Source organism: Anabrus simplex, chromosome 13 (genome assembly GCF_040414725.1).
Source record: "Anabrus simplex isolate iqAnaSimp1 chromosome 13, ASM4041472v1, whole genome shotgun sequence".
Lineage (NCBI taxonomy): Eukaryota > Metazoa > Arthropoda > Insecta > Orthoptera > Tettigoniidae > Anabrus > Anabrus simplex.
Window position 1 is genome coordinate 77,880,350 of NC_090277.1, and position 19,401 is coordinate 77,899,750.

Below are 19,401 nucleotides of genomic sequence, written 5' to 3' on the forward strand. Positions count from 1 at the left end.
ATTGACCCCTGGACTATGAACCTGGCACATCCACACAACACAGAAGCACAACTCTAACCCAATTACACACCCATTTGCTGGCCACAAGCATTAACCTTTCACTCAATATACACATGCAACATGCTCTGATGTTTGCAGCCCAGAAGCTTTGGGTTTGAAATGAACCCCCAAGTAGATGCTCTAGAGTGACAAATAATGAGAATTAAATGCTGGATACAACCAACCGTGAAGACTGCTTGAGAAGGGAAGGGGAAGGGACAGAAGGGGAAACAACCAATGTTGAAACAGAAAATGCACACAACTCATAGTGCAGGTGCACTTAAGTGTCTGTAAGAGTCTTTTGAGTCTGAGAGCGTAATTAGAAGTTTCTTGTTATACAATTTTTTAAATACATGAAAATATCTGTGATAACTTCCATCCCTAATTCAAAATTGTTTCATAATGTTATTACTAGAGCCTGGATTTCCATGCACTATCAAATCTAAAAATATGCATGCATTAATGCACTATAACATGGCAAAACATGCACAATAAACTGGAAAATATGCACTATCAAAATTCAGTTTCTCTTGAAACTTTGTACAACTACTGTAATTTCTGCCAATGGTCTTAATTTAAGCTCATCCTTTTATCTGTCAGCATATTCTTAAACACAGAAAATGATCTTTCTATGTCAGCAGAAGTGACAGCTGCACACTTAAATGAAAACATTAGGGATAAATTGTGGTCAAATTGTATGTATTTTGCATTTTTACCACAATCTGTCTTATACAATCTTGACGAATTCAAAGTCAGGATTTGTACGGATCACTTTGTTCGCAGCTACTTATCCGTGCGATGAATGCAGACACTTTTGAATGTCCTCAATAACTGGTAACGATTGCCTGCTGCGATAATGAAGACGTGTGAGGGGTAAGAGTTCCGAGTAGGATATTCCATGATCACAACAGAAGAGGGTTCAGTGCAAAATCAAGGTTTGTGAGCTACTACCTCAGTACTGTAATGTGGAGTCATAGAAGTGATACAAGAGATACAACACATGAGCCATCAATGAGTAATGCACAATTTAAGGTTCAGTTTATAGCAGTGTATTACTGGGACACCTTTATTCCTAAGAATTACAAAGATTGACGTAGGGACTTCTGGCTTATGTCAATGTGTACTCAAGCAACAGATAAGAAAGTGCTTTGGTAATTGGATTATAGGACCTCTGTCATGTACTGACTTTGGTTGTCAGATAGGATGCCAGGAATACATTCTCCCTGTCTCTCAGTAATAGACATACTGTATAATGTACAAAAATGGTCCCAAATTCTGCAAAGCAACATTCATAAAAGGCATTATCATGCAACTTATGATTATGTATGTGCCAAAGTCAGAAGGAATGTCATACTATGCAATATAAATGTCCAAATATTTGCTATTATATCCAAAATCTTCAAAATATGCATTATGCATGACTTTTCTTCTAAAAGGGCAAAAACATGCACGAAAAAAGAACGGTTATTTGGAATTGTTAAGCCATAAAATGAATATTTGCAAAGACTGAGAAGTGTAGCTAGGTTATTTAAAAACATGCATTTGCATGGAAATCTGGGCTCTAGTTATTACTTATACATGTTCATTAATGTTGTTTCTTGACCAAGAGAGAAAAATGTCTGGTTGCCTGTTTGCTGTTGCTTGCTTAGCACCACCTGGGGATCATGTGTAGGGTACTTTAAGGTTAAACCTATGGATGTGAGCAACAATATTACTAAGGAATGGCAGGAAAGACAAGATATTAGGCCTGAGTCAACTTTGCCACCTGGATTTGAGCTTCCTTGGAAAACCTGGTCTACTCTTAACAGAATACGATCGGGCCATGGTAACTGCAGATTTTCACTACAAGTGGAAAAGAATTCCTATGCCTAACTGTGACTGGTGCCTCTAAGCAGACCATTCTGCACATTATCAGTGAATGTCCAAAAAGTACAGTGACAATTTTGGTGACTTTGCTCATGTGCTTCCAGAGACAGCTATATAAATAACCTGGATATAAATATATAGTTCTTCAAAATCATTGTGTGTTGTATCTGTAAAGCCATATGCTAAATAAAACTTATACATATACACATTGTAAAATACATTTTATTGTGTGTTTTGTGGTTGTATTTTGCCAGTACTGCAAAAATACTTAGTAGCCATGTCATTTGTTAGGTTCACTTCTTGTCTTCAATAACATATGAGAAGCACTTAGATCTGAAGCAAAATGGTTTCTAACTGACTTCACAATGTTCATTGTAGAAAACAGCTACTTGCAGGTGTATGCTGACCCAAACAAGATAACTAGCAAGTTTCTTCATGGCTGGAAACATTTGTGGCAGGCTGTTCCACTGTTCAAGTATATGTTCTTTGGTTTCTGAGAGAATATTTGCCATTAACAGCACTTATTTTCAGCATTGCTTCACCAAGGTGTATATGAATTTGTTTACTCATGCACTGCTTTCTTGAAATTCAGTCAACTCCATTTCTAAATTATCTAACCACTCAATGACTGATAGTCGTCTAAACCTACCCATTGAAGGAAAATTATTTCACAATTTTGGTGAGAATATTTTTACCAACATGTGAAGTGAAAGGGGCAGCAGATAAAATATTTACCATTCAGCAATGTGAGTTGTGATGAGCTTGTGGTATCCAGAACAACAGATTGCATAATATCCTAATGATGTATAATATGCTTGATTTGTAAGAACTGAATTTAAAAAAGCACTGAAGTATTTTTCTTTTGGGTGTTCTGTATTTTTTAAAATTTGCTTAATATCTTGCTGACAGATAAATTTTATGATGACTGGATAGGAAAGGGTTAGGAGTGGGAAGGAAGCAGCTGTAGCTTTAAGGTACAGCTCCAGCATTTGCCTGGTGTCAAACCATGGGAAACCAACATAAGGGCTGCCAGTATTGGTGGCTTGAACCCACTATACTGAATCCAAGCTTACAGCTGTGTAACTGTAAATGCATGGCCAGATTATTATTATTATTATTATTATAATTATAATTATTAATGGAGTGAATACAATTAAGGGTAAAAGGTAATGTAGAGAATATACTTACCTACATTTTTTGGTAAATACATATTTTCATTAATACTCACTTCAAAAAAAATTAGGGGAACATTTTTTTGAACATATGCCATGCTGCACAAAACAATACCTCACACCCACTAAACCTTTATTCTTTACCATTGAAGTATATAAAAGAACATTGATGGATTTGCGTTCATTTTCAGAACACAAACGGAAATGTCCAAATAGGGGTGAAAACAAAGTGATAAGTCCTCCATGAGCATTTATCACAGCTTGGCACCTAAGTGGCCTGCTCTGTATAAGTTGAGGTCCATTCTTCAATGAGTCTGGAACAGGACACTCAAACACACTTCTGTCAAGCCTATCCTACACATGCTTGATGGGATTAAGGTTGGGACTCACTGCTGGCCATTCCATCTCTTGGATGTCCAGTTCTTGCAAGACAGCCTGGTGTTGTGTGCTATGAGCCCTGGCATTGTTGTGCAAGAGTATGAATTTAGGGCCAATACTGTATGCAGCAACCCACACACTAGCAGTATCTGCTCGATATACCCTGCAGCGGTAAGATTACCACTGACAAGATCCATACGGCCATCAATACTGATGTCACCCCACACCATCACAGAACCTTGTCTGAATTGGTTGCCTTCCTGGACAACATTTGACATGGCATCTCTATACATGTTAATGTCCATTATGTGCTAATAGTGGACTTGTCTGTGAACAACACAGGTCTCCACTAGCGAAGTTGCCAGTTGACGTGGGTACGAGCGAACAGAAGGTGAGCTGCGTGATGTTCTGTTAAATGGGACACTGGAACAGGATGCCTGGGTTGTAAGGACACTTCTAACCTGTTTCTTACTGTCTGGTCACACTGACTCCAGTGACCCTAAGGTCTTGCAGTTCTCTGGCAGTTGCTGAATGATGTTGTAATGGTCAGATATCAATCATACTGTGGGGTTGTCATACATCCATGACCTTGTCCAACCCTACTTGTGAACTGACCTGTCTCACCAGCAATTCCACAAGTGGAGAGACATGTGAGATCCACAGCAACACAATGAAAAGTCCATCCTTCCTGGAATGAAGTGATGGCCCTTGTGACTTGAACCTAGTTAAGATTTCTCATCAAGGGCTGATGACCTAGATGTTAGACCCCTTAAAACAAGCATCAGATTTCTCATGGGATGTGCTGGTTTATGTACAATGTGCTCACATGGCTGCAGTAGTCTCTATCTCATGAGACATGGATTGCACTGCTATTCACTTTGTTTTGAGGGGTCACCTGACAGTTTAATGCATGGCTAGGTGTATAGTTAAGGTCTCAAGGTATGCTGTATGACTATTGGAACCCCATCTACCAAATTAATGTTCACATAACAGATGTTACAAAACATGTTCCCCTAATTCTTTGAATTGTGTGTTTTTGGGTCATTTTTTGCACTTATGTTAAAATCTGGACTCTTAATGTGAATGATAATTGTTATCTCATTGCATGTGCCACTTGTCTAAATGCATCAATCACTACTGATTTGCATTTAGGTCAGTTGCCCAGGTGGCAGATTCCTTATGTTGTTTTCCTAGCATTTTCTGAAATGATTGCAAAGAAATTGGAAATTTATTGAAAATCTCCCTTAGCAAGTTAATCCAATCCCTAACTCTCCTTCCTATAAATGAATATTTGCCCCAATTTTTCCTTGAATTCCAACAATCTTGATAGGTTTGAGTGGTGTGATTGTTTGGATGTATACTGATGAATAATATTAGGTGTATCATTAATAGTACAAACTGAAACAGCTGGAAGTATATTATACCAGAAGCAAAAAGTCTTGGTAAGCATGGGTCCATGAATGAGCTGCTTCTGAGAAAATTAGAAATTTGTGTTGAACAGCTTGTTTACAGACCCAGGTTTACTAAAACTTTAGTGCTTTGAGTATTGCATACTTAGAGCTGTTTCAAATTCTGCTATTGATACATGCTGTATACCAAGTAATATAAATAGTACAGTAAGAGATTAATCCCTGGAGGTGAGGTTGGTCTCTTAAGCAAAGTCTCAGATTGCTACAGTTCTTTCAAATTTTAATTTTTTTGTGATTTAAAGCAAAACTGTAAATAGATTCTCTTTTTTCTTTGCAGTTTGGTGAAAGCTGTATTTTCCTGTATCCTGTATTCCTTGGAGATGAAGATTTGCTGTATTCCTTGGAGATGATTTGCTATGGCGGTTACCAACAAGTTTTTTCAGCAACCAAGATAAGAAAACATCTAGTGGCTTAATTTTGAATTTTGCATAGGAACTTTTGTTTTTTATTGAAGTGAATCATTGCAAGGTGGACATTACTAATACTTTCATTATTTCAGTGAAGGAAATGCATATAAAAATTTCTGGCAAAACTTTGTTATTAATCAAGTAATGAAGTACATTGATAAAAATAGGAAGGTGAAGTGTAAATTAAACTTCTATTTAAATATAATGAAATTCTTCAGGTATATTTTGGAACTTTCTGTAATGGACTATTTAAAATTTATTAATATTTTTCCAATGACTCTTGAAGAAACATTGGTTTCTTGAACTGCAATATGGGAAAGAATGAAGAATTCTTTGAAGTGACTTATCTAATAAAATTCAGAGTAACTTCATTTTTTATTGAAATAAAATATTAATTTTGAAGAAATTCACTGATACTTTTATTTCTGTAGAGCAAAATCTATATAAAATTAACTACATAATTGAATTTAATGTGGGTTTGAGCTGGCCATTTTTATTTTTAAATGTTTTTAATAGTTCTTATGGACAATGAAGTTATAGAATGTTTTGTTTTTTGATCACATGTTCTCTGAAACAATAGCTGTATGGCATGGCATCATTAAAAATGGCTGGCTAAACTTGGAATTTTAACTTTGCTATCTTATTGCAGTCATATAGGAATGTGATTGTTTGCCTCAAAAGTTAGTGGGAAACTTGTTATATAAATAAAACATGTTTTAAAACAGTTCTTATAGGTACTTAATGTACAAATATGTTGCTACATATTGTTATAATTGGAAATTAATCATCACATGTTTGGCATATACAGAAACTAACACATTTGAAATTTGAGAAGTGATCCAAATTTATAGCATCCCAGTACTTTTCATATACATGGCTTGTGTTCATATTCATAATGCACAGGGCATTTGTTGGTTTTTCTGTTTAATATTGTGACCTGTTAATTTCAAGTTGGTAACTGCTTCTTACTAGCTACTGAATAGGTGTAGGGTTCTCATTTCAAGTACAATTTGTGTTTAATCACTGGAGATTACCAAAGGATATGGTGAATGAAATGTATTAATGTAATGTTGAGAAAATTATGTAATAAAGGATGAAAACAGAGAGAGGACTTGTTAATATATATTTCCTTGAATTTTCCTTTAATAAAATACCATATGGATTTTAAACCTTTCCATTTTCCATACTATGTAAACCAAAATTACAAAAGTTTGGACATAGTTTTTTTTTCTTTCTATTTATTTTTTCATTATCGTATTAAAAATATAAATTTTACAAAGGCTTTTCAGCAATATTTCAGAAATTTGGACTTAGTTTTTTTTCTTAATTTTCAAAAAACAGCAAAAACTAATAAAAATGAAGCTTAAAAAGCAAAAAAAACTTAAAATATTGGAAAATTTCTTCAAAATTTTGGAAAATTTGTTGAAAATTTCACATTTTGAGCAAAAAAACAGCTTTAAAATATACCCTAAGTCCAACACCTCATTTCAAGTGTCCAGGTTTAGCGTCGAAACTTTTATGAATCACGGACTTTCCTGTTGAAGAAAAAAAGAATTACAGAAAAATTAATATTAGTAGGTACACATAATACAATACTGCTATTGCACAAAAGGGGGAGTAAAAGTGCTCCCCCTCTTGTGCAATAGCAGTACTTGATGCACATCATCGAAGCACCTGCAAAAAAGCACTGTGTGATATAAGAATTCTTTGAGGGTCCCTCACTACATTGATCCTTAGAGATTTTGGTCAATAGGGTTTTGTTATCTGTTAAAACATTCACACAGGGGTATCCGCAGGTGCAACGATAGGCTGTTGCCGTTTTAAGACCTTAAACACGGTACTGTCAACAACTGGAAGTGCGTGTGTGTAAATATGATGCACACAATTACCTACTAGTGACAAAATAATCTTTCCAAATATTTATAAACCGGCCTAATTTTGTTGGCAAAGTAGTCTCTTTTATAAACCCAGACCGAACCCTCTGTGTTTGTACTCTGGGTTAGGGCAGCTCCAGTATGGGAGGTGCGCGCATAGTTCTTGACCTTACAAGCAGGCGGCACGTGTTCGACCTGGCAAGTGCCAGTCGCTAGATTGAATCTCACCTGTTAACACCATATTTAAAAGTTCTGGTTTCATCTTAATGCTGGCCCCGTGGTGTAGGGGTAGCGTTCCGGGTTCGATTCCCGGCCAGGTCAGGGATTTTTACCTGGACCTGAGGGCTGGTGATTAGAATTGAGGAGCTATCTGATGGTGATATCGCGGCCCCGGTCTAGAAAGCCAAGAATAACGGCCGAGAGGATTAATCGTGTTGACCACGCGACACCTCTTAATCTCCAGGCCTCCGGGCTGAGCAGCGGTCGCTTGGTAGGCCAAAGCCCTTCAAGGGCTGTAGTGCCATGGGGTTTGGTTTGGTTTGGTTTTGGTTTCAACAAGATTCAGCCCCTGCCCATGCAGCAAAAGATTCCCTTCTTACAATATCAAAAGTGTTTGCAGACAGTGATCAGTGCTGGTCTATTTATCCCTTGTTCTCTATATCTAACAGTGTGTGATTTTTATTTGGGGGGCAAACTGAAAGAAAACATTAAGAATGAAATCAAAAACATTACAGTGGGAGAACTCGCTCGCACCAGCTACAATGCATACATAACGAAGGAAGGACGACACTTTATATAAGACCGAGTACACACTTAAAAGCAGGGTGGCCACGCGATGAGGCAGCTGCCGTAGCGTAGAGTACAAACACAGAGCAGTTGGTCTGGAGTTATGAGAGACCCTGTATGTTGATAGGGCATGTGTTTATCATCCCTTCATCGTAAGACACTTACTGCACTGTTCAGTCACGTTTTCCTGGGGGGGTCCAAAGGCTAGTACACTGGCAGAAAATGAAATCCCAACACCAGCAAGGAGTTGTGCTAGATAAACAAAATTCGGGACGCATGTTTGCACATCTGAAAGATGACGCGTATTGAAATTTGTGCGCTAATTGAGGAAGAGTGGTGCTAGTAGCAAAGCAAGTTTCCTTTAAACTCGTGCTGTACACTTTTTGAGCATTAGCCATCATCCAATGTTGACGTTATGAGGTAGGTGTGAGTCAAACATGTCTTTAAAGAGATCAATAAGGCAATATATCAATGGTCCGACTCGTTGGCTGAAGGGTCAGCGTACTGGCCTTCGGTTCACAGGTTCGATTCCCGGCCGGGTTAATTCCAGTGACCCAGGGGATGGGTGTTTGTGCAGTCTCCAACATCCCTGCTACTCACACACCACACATAACAGTATACTCCACCACAATAACACGCAGTTACCTACACATGGCAGATGCCGCCCACCCTCATCGGAGGGTCTGCCTTACAAGGGCTGCACTCGGCTAGAAATAGCCACACGGAATTAATTAAAGCAGCTTACGAGGCTGTGTAATAGGGCTACAAGAAGGTGGATACTGCAGAAAGCCTTGGCAGGGATATATCCACAGTGCATCAATGTTGGCAACAACGGTCACAGGGAGGCACTTTCTCAAGAAGACTGAGGCCACTACAGAGAGGGGAGACAGTCTTATTCGCTGAATCGCACTGCATCTGCAGCAGGCATCAGAGCTTCAGTCGGCACTGGAGTGACACAAGAACTGTCACAAATCGATACTTGAGAGACAGCTGTGAGCCAGATGTCCAGTAGCGTTCACGCCACTAAATCCGAATCACTGCCACCTGCGACTTCAGTGGTGTCAAGCCAGGCTCATTGGAGGGCGGAGTGGAGATCTATCGAGTTGTCAGATGAGAGCCGTTTCTATCTTGGTGCCAGTAATGGCCGTAGTTTTTAGTAAGGAGGAGGCAAGGTGAATGCTTTGAACCAAGCTGTCTGCAGTGTCAGCACACTGGACCTACACCGGGAATTACGGTCTGTGGAGCAGATTTGAACATCAGACTGGTGACCGACCCAGATGTGCTGTCGTTCATTTGCAGTATTCAAGGGGATGTTTTCCAAGAGGATAAAGCTCGTCATCATACTGCTGCCGTCACCCAACGTGCTCTACAGTGTGTCGATGTTGCCTTGGTCTGCGAGATCACCAGAGCATGTACGGGACGACGAATACACAGTCATCCAATACCGGCATTAATATAGTTGCTGATATGACTGACCAAGTGCAACAGGCGTGGAACTCCACGTGCTTTGGTGTATGCACGCTTGCATTAAAAAATGTGGCGAGTACAGTGGTTATTAACGTACCACGTCACATGTCTTCTCGCGCCTACTTGAACCTGTGACCAGGTTGCCTAGAAAATTGCTTAGCCATAATTGCAATCCTTCAACCTAATGTATTCTTAGTGTTGGGATTTCATCTTTTGCTAGAGTAATTGGTTTCATCAGTATTATACGCTTAAAGATTTTATAATAATTTCTCCAAAAGTTAACCAAGATTGGCAAGTTCTTAAGCTGAACTTAAGGTTCAGATTATTGGTACCATTTACAAGCACTTCCAAGAGTTGACACTACTACTAGGTAAAAATAATCGCTAACCATTTCTGACAAGTATGGACAACTTTCTGATCATTGGCTTGCACAACTTAAATTGGTAGGCCCTGTACATTATATTCAGATTTTCCTTTTGGATTTTCTACCGTAAGGGTCCAAATAACTAGGGTGAAAGTTCGGCAATAAATAGCTTTTCTTTAACAGAAACTTTGAAAATTGAAACCTGATCGTGAAGTTTTAACAGGGAATGTACAGTACAGTAGACTCTCTCTAGTTCGGCTGGCATCTGTATTGAATGAAGAGGGATAAATGAGTTACGCTGAGAGAAGTGCAGCTCTACAATCGGCAGTGACTTATATCGAGCAGCAGACAGAAGCAACAGCAGTTTATAAAGCAAATGACACAAAAAAACAGAAAAAGATAATGATTTCTTTTAATTTTTGAATTCTGCAGAGGTTATGACAGTACTATACTGCAATGCAAGTTCCTTTCGTTTACGATACTCTGTGATGTTTATAGGAAGTGTTAGTGTACCTTTACAAATTAAATTCTGAGTTCTTGTAATACTTTTTTCTGCATTTAATTTTCCACCACGAGTGTTCATCTCTCATTGGGAGTGAAACTTCCATAGTGTATGGAGACATCGTAAAGATAACATCAACTCATTTCGAGTAAAAAGATGCCTCGTAATTGGTTCTTTAGTCATGTATTTATAGCATATTGTTGGTTAGTCCGGCCTAGGGTCCGGTCCTGAGGTGGCCGAACTACAGGGAGTCAACTGTACTTTGCTACTGTTGATAATGGCATGGCAGAAATTCAAATTATCCTACATGCATTGGCCACGATTCAAACTACACCTGCCAGTGATTATGACACTTTCCTACCACAGTCAATATAGATACAAGATCTATTTCAGTAAAAGCATGCAAAAATTAAACACAAAATAGGAGATGCTATACTAAACATTTTGGGGTAGGGTGTGACATGCCACTATTTTCAAGGTTATTCACATTTAGTTTTCACATTAAATACTGTTATGTAGTTTTTACATTTACATTTATTACTCTACAGTACCATAGCAGTGACAAACCTGAGTTAATGTATAATTTTTCACCTCACAATACAATGATGGCCACTAACTTCAATGCAAACACTTAAATGTAACTTAAAAGCTTTTCACACAAAGTGTATTTCACACAAGTTCCATAAAAATAATATACTAAAATGTAAGTGTAAATAAAGAAACCACATTGTTAAACAAGACACAATACAACACCAACATCAAAACAGCACTCAAGTGGATTCAGAAAGTGGGGAAATTCAAATATCTGGGGGCAAAGTTATCGAGAACCAACAGATGAACCTGGGATATAAACTAACTATGAACACTTACATCAAGAAGAATACGAGTATCTCGATCAAGGCAGAACTCAAGACAGTGATCTCCCAGAGGCTTTATATGCAGCTGAAAGTTTGAACCTGATAAAAACAGGATTGGTCAAGAAGTTGGAACTAGTGAAGAGAAAGATTCTGAGGAAGATGCTGGGACCCCAAAGAACGGAGGATGGATCATACAGAAAGAAAGGAAACCAAGAATTATACCTCAAGATAGAAAAGATTGCACATACCATCCGGAAGAGGAGAGCCATGTTCTTCAGAATGAACCCGGGAAGACTGACCAATCAGATAATAAGATTTTTTTTGAGATCAGAAAAACTACTGTGCGCTGGTACCAGGAGGTGAAGAGGGACCTGGAAGAAATGGGAATACAAGGAACGTAAGTCAGCAACAAGGATGCTTACAAGTCGAGGATCCAGGCCACAAAAAGGTTTCAAGAAAAAAGTTAGATCCAGCACCCCCACCGCCATGGACAGAAGAAAGGAGGAGACTGCAGAGTGAAAGGATGAAGAAGAACTGGACGAGGATTAAAGCCCAGAAACAGATGAAGCTGAATTCGAATTACTGTGGTCCACAGACGACCAAAACGAAAGAAGAAGAAATAAAGGAATAAAAATACACACTATTCCTTTTTTAATAGAGTGTTTCCTTCATCATCAGCTGTTGGCCAGATCTGCTTAGTAGGCTTTTTTACAAGTATGTTATGGTGTTCTATTTACGATGAACTTGTGTGTTCGACAGACTGAGAAGCAAGAAGATGTACAATATTAGAAGGATCCACCTTTCAATACTCTGTTGTAAGTTGAACTAAAAAGAAGTCACAACTTGTTTATTGGGACTGGTTTCGACACATTACAAGTGTCATCATCAGCCAAATAGTAAAATAGGGCAAGATATAAAGATCTTAAAACAACTAATACATTGAACACAGGCAAAAAATTAACATTGATTCATATCGTAGCAATTCAGTTAATGTCCAAAACACAATGATCGCAGTCAAGAGAGTAAACAGAACATCATTGTCTTGCGCCAAAAACAAATATAGTTGAAGTTCACAAGCAGGTCAAGTATGCACTTATGTAGAGTCGTTGCTAGGCAGGTCTTGTAGGCATTTGTTTCTCAGGCCGAAGAGTAAAAGGTGACGTAATTGAAGTCTTAGGAAAACAGTGTAGGATTTAATTTCGTCAAATTCAAAGTAGGTATATAAGTTTGAAAATAATTTAAAACATTAAAAAGAATAAAGTCAAATAAAAATATATTAAAAATAGGAAGAAATAATAAAAGAAAATTGCAATGTGAGGTTCAACTCGAAACAACTTGCCGTAGTAATTGATAGATGAATGGGAGATGTTGGGGAACGTTTATTAGAGGGTGGTGGTGGTGGTGGTGGTGGTGGTGATTATTGCTATTAGAGGAAGTACAAATGGGTAAATGTCTTCTATATAACACTAAACCAAGGAAAACTTCGGAGCGAGGGTTGGCGACCACGGGACCCTTAGCTGAATCCTGGCATTGCTTCCACTTACTTGTGCCAGGCTCCTCACTTTCATCTATCCTGTCCGACCTCCCTTGGTCAACTCTTGTGCTTTTCCGACCCTGACGCTATTAGGTTTGCGAGGGCTAGGGAGTCTTTCATTTTCACGCCCTTCGTGGCCCTTGTCTTCCTTTTACCGATATCTTCATTTTTCGAAGTTTCCTCTTTTTTCCTCGGTTTAGTGTTATATAGAAGATATTTATCCATTTGTACTTCCTCTAATAGCAATAATCACCACCACCACCACCACCACCACCACCACCCTCTAATAAACGTTCCCCAACCTTTTCTCTATTTATCATCTCCCATTCATCTATCAATTACTACGGCAAGTTGTTTCGAGTTGAACCTCACATTGCAATTTTCTTTTATTATTTCTTCCTATTTTTAATATATTTTTATTTGACTTTATTCTTTTTAATGTTTTAAATTATTTTCAAACTTATACTACTTTGAATTTGACAAAATTAAATCCTACACTGTTTTCCTAAGACTTCAATTACGTCACCTTTTACTCTTCGGCCTGAGAAACAAATGCCTACAAGACCTGCCTAGCAACGACTCTACATAAGTGCATACTTGACCTGCTTGTGAACTTCAACTATATTTGTTTTTGGAGCAAGACAATGATGTTCTGTTTACTCTCTTGACTGCGATCATTGTGTTTTGGACATTAACTGAATTGCTACGATATGAATCAATGTTAATTTTTTGCCTGTGTTCAATGTATTAGTTGTTTTAAGATCTTTATATCTTGCCCTATTTTACTATTTGGCCGATGATGACACTTGTAATGTGTCGAAACCGGTCCCAATAAACAAGTTGTGACTTCTTTTTAGTTCAACTTACAACGGAGTATTGAAAGGTGGATCCTTCTAATATTGTACATCTTCTTATTTCTCTATTCAATACGGAACGATCATGAAGTTTTTAACTTAAAAAAAAAAGAGAAGCTTTCAAGTTACATTTAAATGAGCCGACACTGGAAACTATGGCTTCCTTCTTAACAATTCAATGCAAGACGTACAAGATACTGCCGCACCTTTTCAAATCCGAGGTGACTACAATCCTGTCCCCATTGGGGTCTTGATACCGCATGAAATTAAACAGGACTGATGATTTGAGCTCCTTGTCTGCGAATGCAGCTTAAGGAGATACCGTATGGGGGTCAGCCTGAAGACGAGGCAATTCACATTGCATTTTTTGGTTACCTACTGTATTGTCATAAATAAATAGTACCCACGGTATGCCCTGCTTTTCGTAAGAGGCGACTAAAAGGGCCCCAGGGGATCTTAACTTGGAAGCATGGAGTGGCGACCACAGGGCCCTTAGCTGAGTCCTGGCAATGGTTCCTTACTTTTGCCAGGTTTCTCACTTTCATCTATCCTACCTCCCTTGGTCAACTCTTATTCTTTTCTGACCCCGGAGGTACTAGGTGTTGAGCCTTAGGGAGTCTTTCATTTTCATGCCCTTCATGGCCCTTGTCTTCCTTTGGCTGATACCCTCATATTTTGAAGTGTCGGATCCCTTCCATTCTCTCTCTCTGATTACAGTTAATGGAGGATGCTTGCCTAGTTGTACTTCCTCTTAAAATAATAATCACCACCACCGATGGCCTTGTCTTATCATATTTGTATTGTCATATGACAGAACATGCTATGTAGTGGTGGTAGAGTTTCACAGAGCAGACAGACATTCTCCTTGTGTATGGGAAAGTATGTAGCAATGTTCTCACAGCAGAAAGTCTGTACAGTGAACGATTTCCCAACACACATCATCCATCACGGTGAGTGTTGATTTCTGTAGATTGGTGAATGCGGGAGAATGGTTTGTTGTAACCAAAATGAGGAGCCATCTCACGCCCAGCTTTGGAGGAGGAGCTGGAATGTATTGCAGCGAACACCACTACGTGTCGTGTTACACGTGCAATGGACCCTGGCAAGTGATTCACGGAGAGCGATTAAAACTCTACCACCCACACGTCTATGCACTGCATTGGACTGACTTCACACCAACGGTCGAACAGTGTCAGTGGTTGCTTCAGCAATAGATTGATCGACAAGATCCCCTACAATTCGTGCTGTTAATTGACGAGAGCTGATTCATTCGTAATAGTACCTGGAACAGCCCGAATAGCAGTGTGTGCGTGGTATGAGGAAAACGCTATGGTCAAGTCACACCACCAAGTACGTTCTGCTGTGAAGATCTGGGCTGTCATTATCTCAACAACCTGCTTGTGGTTCATGCAATGAGCTTTGCCTAAGTTGTTGGCTGGCTGTTTGTGAGATGATGTGGCTGCAGCGTGATGGTGCCCCACCTCATTTCAGTGAGGGTGTCTGCAACGATCTGCATGTTACATCTCCTGGTCGCAGGACTGGAAGGGGAGGCCCTATTCCTTCGCCTGCGAGGTCAACCAATGTGAATCCATTCAATTATTTGGTATGAGGATATCTAAAATCACTTGTGTGTAAGACCCCAGTGGTCACGCTATGACTGTAGTCACCTGTGATGTGATTCAAAACACACCGGGGATATCTGAAAGTGCAGAAGAATCTCATAGGCCAATGCCATGCTTGCACTGAGGTTGGTTGCAGTCATATTGAGCAACTGATGTAAGGTACAAAATGGTAAGTTAACTCAGGTTTGGTAATGATATGCTACTGTAGATAATATAAAGCTAAATGTAAATAAATATACGTAAAATGTATCTTAGATGTGAAGCTTCCACGGCCTGTTGAGATAATTAGTTCTTCTTCCGAGTTGAACCGGCTTGTTTTTTTTTCTTTTCTGTACCTTCCGTACAATTTGCCGATATTTTTGAATACATTGCAGTATTCTTTGTCAAGGTGACTAAAATACCCCTACTCGATCCGAGGTCATCAGTCTCTCAGACAGCTAAAGCAACTACGAGAGTGGTTATGGTACTTCGGATTTAAATAGCCTTCTCTCTTTCTCGCCGATGTAAACCCCATGATGAAAAGTCTGTTAAGATATTGTAATCCCACTTCAATACGGATCATGAAATTTCTAAATATCCACGTGAGTGTGACTTGCCAGGTAGCTGGGAATTGCCGGTGCTATTATGTAACGAGGGTTCAGCCTGTATGTTCGTGTTGTGACCTGTATATTGTAATCTATGTGTAATAAACATCCAAGAAATGCTGATTTTGTATCCTTCCTATAAATTCATATTATTAGGGTGTTTCTTAATTTTGATAGCCCCTCAGACTTTTTTATTTTAGAAATTTCAGGATGTAGCTTTAAAGATCTTGGTTCTGCCAAATGAAATTCCATGTCTTGTCTCACAGGAATTCGCCTCTGTGGTGTAGTGGTTAGTGTGATTAGCTGCCACACCCGGAGGCCGGGGTTTGATTCCCATCTCTGCCACGAAATTTGAAAAGTGGTACGAGGGCTGGAATGGGGTCCACTCAGCCACGGAAGGTCAACTGAGTAGAGGTGGGTTTGATCCCCACCTCAGCAATCCTCAAAGTGGTTTTCCGTGGTTTCCCACTTCTCCTCCAGGCAAATGGCAAATGGCCATTTCCATCCCTCTTCCTTGTCTATCCCTTCCAAACTTCCCATCCCCCGGACAAGGCCCCCATTCAGCAGAGCAGGTGAAGCCGCCTGGGAGAGGTACTGGTCCTCCTCCCAGGTTGTATCCCCGACCCAAAGTCTCACACTCCAGAACACTGCCCTTGAGGTGGTAGAGGTGGGATCCCTTCCTGAGTACGAGGGGAAAACTAACCCTGGAGGGTAAAAGGATTAAGAAAGAAAGAAGTCTCACAGGAATGGCTGGCTGCAGCTTGGTTCTTGGTGTGACAGATTTTTCATACATCCAGGACTGATCCTCGAGTTACGCAACTGTACTGGCAATTCCCAGCTACTTGGCAGGAGAGAGACAGAGAGAGAAATTAAAGGCGAAGCACAATAATCATTCTCGTAGTTGATTTAGCTGCCTGGGAGACTGATTACCTTGGATCAAGTAGGAGTATTTCAGCCGCCTTCACAAAGAACACCGAAATGTATTTGAAACGTCAGCAAACCGCATGGAAGGTACAGAAAACAGCAAAATGGTCCAATTCAGAAGGAGAACTAAATAACACGTGAAATGCAGCTGTAAATGATCCAGAAAACAGTAACAGTAAAACATATTTTACTCCACATCTCCTTATGCTTTCTTCCCAGACCCTAGGTTTTCTATCCAGTAGAGCTTCCCCTATTGACTGTTTAATTCTTGCATGCATTTACACAAACACTTTGTAAAACCTAACTGAATGTACACCTGTACTGAAAACTATTCAAACAAACTGCATTTCCTTTCATCCTGACGTATTCTGTCGACTGTTATGATTGGATTCAAAATCAGCCAGTCTCTTTCATAATTTCGCAATATGTAATGGACGGAATATATATATATATTTTAAACCTATATTTCCATTATAATTTAGGCACAAGGTGGACTAAAATGTAACAAGTTCCACTTGAAGATCAAAACTAGTGATAATGTTGGCCACATCCAAAAGTAAGCTGAATTACTCTGACTACTACAAAACCAAAAAGAAAGGTTATTTTACAGTAAACCTCAATACCTGAGATAAGATTGAGGCAATATCATCTGTAAAATAATATAAACTCTAATCAAAGAGCTGAATAAGACAGAAAATAAATAAATAAATTCACTCATCCCAGGAAGAAACCAGATAAGTCAATTTTTTTGTTTCTTACTTTTTAATTTTTGCAGCAACCCACTAAAGTCAATGCTCTCCATCCTTTGACACTAACAAGATAAGTCATTTCGTCATAATATTGAAGAAATAGCCAAGTTTTTCTTCAAGGTTATTCAAGAATACACAACAACAGCCCATGGTAAGAAGCAGATAAGTTGAGTTATCTCGTTCAAGATTTTGAATATTGTTAATAAAAGTGGCTTCAACCAGATAAGTCGGTTTGTCATATGTGTTTCCTGTTGCTAATGTGAAAGTGCACAGTATTATCTTGTAAATGAATGATTACACAGCTGCTTCTGTTACAGAGATCTATACCAGCTAACAATACACAAATGTGACTTACGCACTTAGTTTTTACTGCTCCAGATAAGAAACTAATGTCTGGTCAACACAGGGCAAGTCAGTTTCTTTCAAAATCCGAAGCAGAGACTTCATTCATTTTTTGAATTAAACAGAATCCAACCAAAACCATTATTTAAAAAGCTGTTCCATATAACGCAGAATGGTTTACATCATTTGGTCAATCTGTAATTTCTTACCGTTTCAAAACAAGAAAATGCTTCCCCTGAGAACTTTAATTTTATTTTACTTATCTTGTTATTCCCTGAGACGAGTGAATTAGCCAAAGACTTTATCAAATGTCTATGGATTGCTTTGGTACAAAAATATATCTTCAGTTTAAGAACACGTTTAAAATTCTATATCCACACCTGCTTCAAGAAGGTTGACCATACTTGTTTTACAATGACAAATTCTCCTGAGTATCTTCATTACAATGTAGGAACATGAGAACATTTTAGACACACCATTATAATGAACAAATAAATCAAGAGAACTTGACAGGCTGGAAGAAAAACTGAAAGAAAATCTGAAACCAGTCACCATATAGCACAAAGGAGATTTCTCAAGTTTTTCTTCCAACCAGGTTTTAACTACAGAAAATCAATTTAAAATTGTCAAAAAAAAAAAACAAAAAAAAAAAAACAACAACATTATTTCCAAATCATATTTTCTTATTATTTGCCAGCCTACCAGCAAAATAGAGGGGGAAATGAAAAAACATCACTTTTATTCTTTACTAAAAGGAATATTAAGCTAGTATCCCTTTGATCCAGGAACATTATGTGGAATTTAGAAATACCCCTTTTGTTTCAAACTATGATTTGGACAAATAATACAACAGACCTGTGATACCTTAAAACAGTGCTTTCATTACCACTTGTTAAGTGATCAAATGATGAAAATAGGATTGTATGTTGCACAATGAACAAGAGACTCATCCTATCAAGTTAAACTACATTGTTGTATGAGAAAAAGATCATCATTTAGCTTCCCAGAAATGGTCTGCAAATCTATCACTTCAAAATATTCCTCCAGAAAGCTATCTCCCATTTACTGTACACCTTCAGTTAAAACATCAAAACCTAACGAAAAGAGTCTTGACATCCGCAGGCATTCCATCTATTTTGGGACCAAGCGACCCAATGGAAAATCCTTAATGTGAGATGCAACTTGCGCGGATACTGTTGCAGGTACACACTTTACCAACCACCTTTCTTTTAAGGAGAAATAAAGATCGATCCATTGTCAATAATTAAATTTTTAGTCGTGTTTGTCACTGAAATGTTTGGACCTTGGTGTTCTGAAGCAAAAGAACCTCGCCTCTGAAATTGTGAAAATGCTACAGGACATGATTCCCGAGATATTGAGTGTCTCCGGCAGCACATCAGCATTTCTGTACAGACAGTGAATGCTGTAAGTGTCAGGGGAACGTTCGCTTCCTCTCCTTCCTTGGAAGGGATATTTTATTGTTAATTCTCATATTGATAATTAATTTAGAATCATTGTATGTCTTTTGTGAAAATAAAGTTAAAAATCATTTTATGTCACTTCAAATTATAATTTCTAAGCTAATATTTCATACACTCATAATGTAATCCA

General features: G+C 38.6%; 2 long non-coding RNA genes across 2 annotated transcripts in view; one reads left to right on the forward strand and one right to left on the reverse strand.

Annotated features, from left to right (window-relative positions):
- Positions 1–6,508, forward strand: part of LOC137502894 (uncharacterized) — a 41,898-nt gene extending 35,390 nt beyond the window's left edge. The window contains exon 3 of the long non-coding RNA XR_011018904.1: positions 5,202–6,508. This is a non-coding gene — a long non-coding RNA (uncharacterized lncRNA). The remainder of the gene's footprint in view (positions 1–5,201) is intronic.
- A 5-nt stretch (positions 6,509–6,513) lies between these two features.
- Positions 6,514–19,401, reverse strand: part of LOC137502895 (uncharacterized) — a 59,562-nt gene continuing 46,674 nt past the window's right edge. Inside the window, exon 4 of the long non-coding RNA XR_011018905.1 lies at positions 6,514–6,866. This is a non-coding gene — a long non-coding RNA (uncharacterized lncRNA). The remainder of the gene's footprint in view (positions 6,867–19,401) is intronic.